The sequence below is a fragment of the Blennius ocellaris genome, assembly GCF_963422515.1.
Source record: "Blennius ocellaris genome assembly, chromosome: 8".
Taxonomy (NCBI): domain Eukaryota; kingdom Metazoa; phylum Chordata; class Actinopteri; order Blenniiformes; family Blenniidae; genus Blennius; species Blennius ocellaris.
Genome location: NC_137657.1, coordinates 6,049,554 through 6,056,262, shown reverse-complemented (window position 1 = coordinate 6,056,262; position 6,709 = coordinate 6,049,554).

Below are 6,709 nucleotides of genomic sequence, written 5' to 3'. Positions count from 1 at the left end.
TCTGTAGGAATCTGACAGGAAGAACCTGTCGTCATACTGTAGAACACATTTTACTGTAACAGTCACATTTCCTACTCTGTGCTGCACATTGTGCAGTGTACAATAACTTGACAATGACAGTAAGAGTACTACAGTACTACACTGTAAGTTAACTGTAGTACAGTGTACAATAACTTGACAATGACAGTAAGAGTACTACAGTACTACACTGTAAGTTAACTGTAGTACAGTGTACAATAACTTGACAATGACAGTAAGAGTACTACAGTACTACACTGTAAGTTTACTGTAGTACAGTGTACAATAACTTGACAATGACAGTAAGAGTACTACAGTACTACACTGTAAGTTTACTGTAGTACTGTGTACAATAACTTGACAATGACAGTAAGAGTGCTACAGTACTACACTGTAAGTTTACTGTAGTACAGTGTACAATAACTTGACAATGACAGTAAGAGTACTACAGTACTACACTGTAAGTTTACTGTAGTACTGTGTACAATAACTTGACAATGACAGTAAGAGTACTACAGTACTACACTGTAAGTTTACTGTAGTACAGTGTACAATAACTTGACAATGACAGTAAGAGTACTACAGTACTACACTGTAAGTTTACTGTAGTACTGTGTACAATAACTTGACAATGACAGTAAGAGTACTACAGTACTACACTGTAAGTTTACTGTAGTACTGTGTACAATAACTTGACAATGACAGTAAGAGTACTACAGTACTACACTGTAAGTTTACTGTAGTACAATGTACAATAACTTGACAATGACAGTACGAGTACTACAGTACTACACTGTAAGTTTACTGTAGTGCAGCTGAACACTCAGCGGTTCTCATTGTGGAAAGTTCTCATGATTGAAGCCATGTTGATCTTCTGAGGTTTGGTTGTATCATTCTTGCTGCCTCAATCATTGTCATACCATGATTGATGACATGATCAACAACTGTTGCTATAATCTCATTGAGACTCTTTGCCGTTGCCGTCTTGGTCCTTGTCCTCGACCCCATCCCCCACATGTCTCAACGGGACCATGGACACCTCTCAAACTGGGTGCTGGTCCTCTGCCATTCCTTTGACCACGTCTTCCTCCTCTTCCTCCTCTTCCTCCTCCTACTTGACCTCCATGGTTCCCACCTGCCTGCTCCATGTTGTATCACTACAGATGTTGTTGTCACTTCCTTACTGTCATACGACAAGGTCAGATCAATCATCAGTAATGAATTGGTTTCACAGGTCGTGTCAATCATTGTCCTCATCCTGAAAACGTCATGATCTGAACATGCTCATCCTCAGTTTCCAATACTCTGCTTTAACATGCAACAGTTACTTGTCATTTTGAGTAGTTGTATCAATTGATAGTTATAATATTGTAATGAAATGAATAGACAGTCATTAGAAATGTAATGTGTGAATGGCATTCTGAAATGATTGTACTGTGATGTTAAGTTGTGTCATTTTGAACCGGTGATTAAAGTTCAATGATCAAATGATCTTTGGTCTTTGTGCATTGTGTCCAAGTGAGTGAAAAAAAGTGTGAGAGTTTTGGAAAAAAAGTGCATTCTGATCATTGGTTGTGAGTTTTGTATCTGGAGTTGCGAAAAATGACATCACGGTTCTGAAACTAGTCTCAAAGTGATTGATAAAAACTGTAAACCCAATTGCGTGTTGGGTGTAGTCATGTGCACAGTACAGGAACACCATCAAACCTGAGCCTCATCACATTCGGTAAAACGAACTAATGGCTGCCGGTGCCTGTCAGTTCTGATTCAAAAGGTCGGCACGAATCTAAACACATGAAAATGACTTGTGGGGTTCTTCAGGGCTCCATCCTTGAGCCGCTTTAATTTAACATCTACATGCTCCCTCTGGCTCTGATCATGAACTATTAAAACTTCTCCTATCATACTTATGCAGATGATATATCAGTGTCAGTGAACAACAGCCCTTTTTACCTGTGGAACAGTGGTGGGTCATGGATTTCTTCAGTATTACTTGGTCTTAATCAATCCACCCCTCAATAACTTTTTTTATGGCTATAAAAACCACATTATTACGTTATAATACTTTATGCAGCATAAAGATCTGTTGCATCACATTTAATCATCTCGCCTGAATAAATGCCTTTACTTTAGAAACAAACCCAGAGTGAACAACTCTCCTTCTACTGCAGCGACCGCTGCATAAAAAAGCATCAATGACTATTATTTTGAAAAATTGCAACATTTTATTAAAAATCCAGATTATTTGTACACAAAATTCATCTTCATTTCTTTCCTCAATCAGTGTTGAATGACTCTTTTTCTGAGCTTTCCCGTCGTAAAGTCTTCTTGGGACGCAGCTGAATCAGGAAACCGTAGTGAAGAAATGCATTTCTGATCGTGTCTTTGTGGCAAATGTGTTAAAACACCTTCGACCTAAACGAATGAACACGTCCTTCAACTCCTGATTCCTGCTCAATTCTGCATCGACGACCCGAGAAACTCTGCTTTTGTTCAAGTTTTTACCTCCAGTTGTCAGATTGAACAGATCCCTGACCCCCTCGACACCAGAGGCACGTGTGCATCCCCTCCCCCCTCACTGTAAATACTTCCATCTGCTCATGCGCCTGTAAACAAACATGGCCGACCCATAGCGGTTTGACTCGCCGTCCAGGTTCTAGTTTTATCGTCCATATCGTAGCCTTATGGTTTCATTACAAAAAAAGTGACAGCGCCCTCCCGTGGCCCGGCAGACTAACTACATCGCTCAGTGTGTCACATGAAACCTTGTAAATGGAGCCTAAGATTGTGAGTTTTTTCAAAATATTTTCAGGGGAATATTTGAAACGAGTGTCTCAACATCATTCTGCTCATCAATTTCACACCCGACCCCCCCGGTAGCACAGTCAATCTGCGGACGGAGAAATCCCTTCAGATTACAGCCATCAGCTGGGATTAGGTTGGAAATGGTGACGGGACTCTCATTGTGCCTACTTTGTTTTGGGAGCACAGATGCTACGAGGAGAAAAGCTAACCAGCTAAACACTCACCCCCCAGGATGGCGGCGGGGGGTACTAAACATTTACCATTACCATCCGCTTCCTTTTGGTATCCAGCAGAAAAGCTGTTAATCATCAAATCTGTGGTTTTCCGTTACAAGACGACATCTACACGTTGGTTGGAAACTTTTATAAACTTCATAATAAAACACTTTCCCTCCAGAACGGCTGATTAAATCCGACGTGTCGCCACAATCTGAGACTGACACACCGGAGGCTCGACGTGCAGATGTTTTACCGCAGACGCCCCTAATCCCGACACAAAGGCAAGAGACGGATAATCCAGGTCCTCCTCCCGGAGCGGCTGTGAGCAGGAGAAACATGGACACGACGGCAGGAGGCAAAACCCGCGGGCCGTTAGCATCAGAGGCTGTTAGCATCAGGAACAGAACTGCTGAAATACTTTTATAGTTGGATGCTTTTGTTACTTTTGAACAGATACTGGAGCAAAAAAAACAAACAAAAAAAACCCTTCAGAAATGAAGATAAAACTGCTTATAAATATGTAATATTTCTATATTTACCAAGGCGTTTCACGTGAAAACACAACGGTTCCGCTTTTGTTTCAGAAAAGTTTTCAGCTTTTACACGACTGAATGAAAACGATGTCTGGTTAACAAGGGAACGACAGAAAGACTGAAAACAATGTAGTTTTCATGTCGGGCCACTAGAGGGAGCTGCTGGTTTTTGTAATAACGACACACATGCATGGAGAGAACAAACCGCGAGAGGCGCCAATCTGTAATAGTAAAGATCTCAAAGCAAACAGTTTCAGTTTAAACAATTTTCTGAAGAGTAGCAGACGCAACAGAAATATGGGAGGGGCTGAGAGCTGAGGCCTCAGGGAGGGGAACCCAAGAAACTGTTCCCAGTGTTTCAATTGCAACGGTTCCCTCGTCGATTCCAGTGGACACGACGTCACAGTCCAAAATTTCATTCAACCAAAAAATGTCGTCCGATCGGCAGAACCGCTCCAAAGTCTGGTTCCGTTTCAGGAGAAACGACGACAGAACTAAAAGGAGATTTAACACTGTTGCTCTGCAGAGCCTCAACGAAGCAGCCCAGATCGTTCTGGATGTTTGTGTTGTGACTAGAGACGAATAACAGAAGAGCTGAGACGTTGATCTCGTACAAAACAGTTTATTCGACAGTATCTAGGTCCAAGTATCAACAGACCCCATACAAAATAAAAAATAAAAAAAAAAAGTGGGTGGGGGGGACAAATGCTACAAAGAACAGAGAAAATGTCCATCTACACAAAATTTCTCCTTAAAAATACATTAAACACAAAGCATCGATTAAAGATAATATGTGTGTGTGTGTGTGTGTGTGTGTGTGTGTGTGTGTGTGTGTGTGTGTGTGTGTGTGTGTGTGTGTGTGTGTGTGTGTGTGTGTGTGTGTGTGTAGGGGGTGTCATATATTGTCACACCATGAGTCTGGTACAAGGTGGAGTGGGAAACGAGGGCGCGGGAGGACGAGTGTGTGTCTGCGTGGGTTCTTCTTCTTCCAGGAGAAGACGGCAACAGTCGGTGATGCAGCAGTCCAGGCGGGCGGCGGGAAGGAAAGGAACACGACTACAAAAGAGGGAAGAAGAAAAAGGGGGGCGAGAGGTAGAGCGAAGGGGTGTGCAGAGAGGTAGCAAGAGAGCGAGGAGGAAGGCTTCTAGAAGAGGTAGCTAGCAGTACGAGCGAGGAAGAGGTAGCAGAGATACTAACAGTGCTTAGCGGGGGAGGGGGAGGGGCTTAAACACACCAGGTAGTTTCAATAAAACCAGCAGGTTTTTAACGGAACTCAAGATTCGTAGGCAGAAGATCTGCTTTTAAAACATAAGTCAAATAAAACGTGAAGTGTCAAAGGTGGAAGTGTTGAGCTTCACTGTGGAGCCGTCTGAAGGACGGGAGTCACAACAAAAACCCAGAACGAGACTCAACCTTCAGTGTGTTTTACGTTCAGGTCCTCGTCTTCTGATCCAACTAAACCACGTCCACCTGAATGTTTCCTACCGACGAGACACAAAACATTCAAGTCGTCCTGGAAATGTCTCATTTGTGCATCGTTCTGCATTTCTTTCTTTTTACGCTACAATTGATTCAATTCGTCTCATTTTAACGTCACGAAGAGTTGAACTGGCACCCCCACGGGGCGGGGGCACCAAAACGTAGATATTGCTGAGTTTTAAAGAGGCTACTGTGCGTGTGTGTGTGTGTGTGTAGGGGAGGGGGGGGGCGAGGTAGGCGGCGCCGGGCGTGAGCAGAGAGGCGGTTTGGTTGCTACAGTATCAGCACCTAAAATACATGGAGTCGACCGAGCCACAGCGTCTTTACCTCTAAAGGCCAAGTGAAGGTCGCTGTGTGTGTGTGTGTGTGTGTGTGTGTGTGTGTGTGTGTGTGTAACCTCCAGTGTTGGCCTCAGCTTAGCTAACATTTCTGTGTGTGTGTGTGTGTGTGTGTCGAGTGCTGTGGGTGTTGTGACGGGAGGACGAGGAGGAGGACGAGGAGGACGAGGAGGAGCGGTGGTGGTTTGTCATCAGGTCTGAGTGTCACCTGGTTCACGGCTTCTTCCAACAATAAAATCAACTCACTGCAATTTTGTCACATACGAGTTAAAATCCACAAACGATGAACTTCCTGTTTGAAAGTCTTTATATATAACCTGGGAGTCGTGGAGGTTAATCACCACGAAATACACTTCAACAGCCATTAGTGCCCAATTTTTGGTCGTAAAACTTATTCTTGGTTTTACACTCTAATAGGTTTTTTTTTTTATTATTCTGATTTATTCTCAAATAAATGGGAAAAATTCCTTGAGGAACATTTGCTTTAAAGTTTTGTCACATATGAACACAATTACTAAAAAAAACTACTTTAGGTTGATTCCACATTTGTCTGACGCCTGTTTCTAAATGATCAATTAACCATGTCAATCGATATGGTCCATCGATTATTGTGGAATGACTCGTTATGCTTCATTTATTTATATTTATATTATGCTCATTCACTTTAGAACGTCTTTATCGAACATTCATGGTGATCAAAGCTGCACTTTGCTGCTTGTTTCAGTGGGAAACAGGAAAAAGCAGCTGTGCCTCTAGAATGTAAAATGACAAGCTGCTGTAGCGAGAAGCAGAACCAGGCCGTACAGACACCTGCCTTGCTTCTGCACTCCGTTACTTCTGGAGCCCGTGAAGACGCTCAACTGGAGACATTTGTCATCAAAAAGGCACAAACCGCCAACACACACCTCCCCTGTCCAACACACACACACACACACACACACACACACACGTTCACAGACACGCGCACACACACACGCAGAACTACAGTGTATCATTCAAAGAGGAGTGAGAGGTAGATACTCGACTGGACAAGAGTGAGCAGGCTGGGTCCTCTGAGTGTGTGTTAATCATGTAATTGCGTCATGACGTTGCTTGTGTGTAACAGATGGGCTTGTCCTGTGCATCCACACACTCATATATACGCGTGTAACCGGCCCCCCAGGGTTCACTAGCTCCCCCTAGTGTTAGTCTCAGAGAGGGAGGAACCAGACGAGGTGTGTGTGTGTGTGTGTGTGTGTGTGTGTGTGTGTGTGTGTGTGTGTGTGTGTGTGTGTGTGTGTGTGTGTGTGTGTGTGTGTGTGTGTGTGTGTGTGTGAAG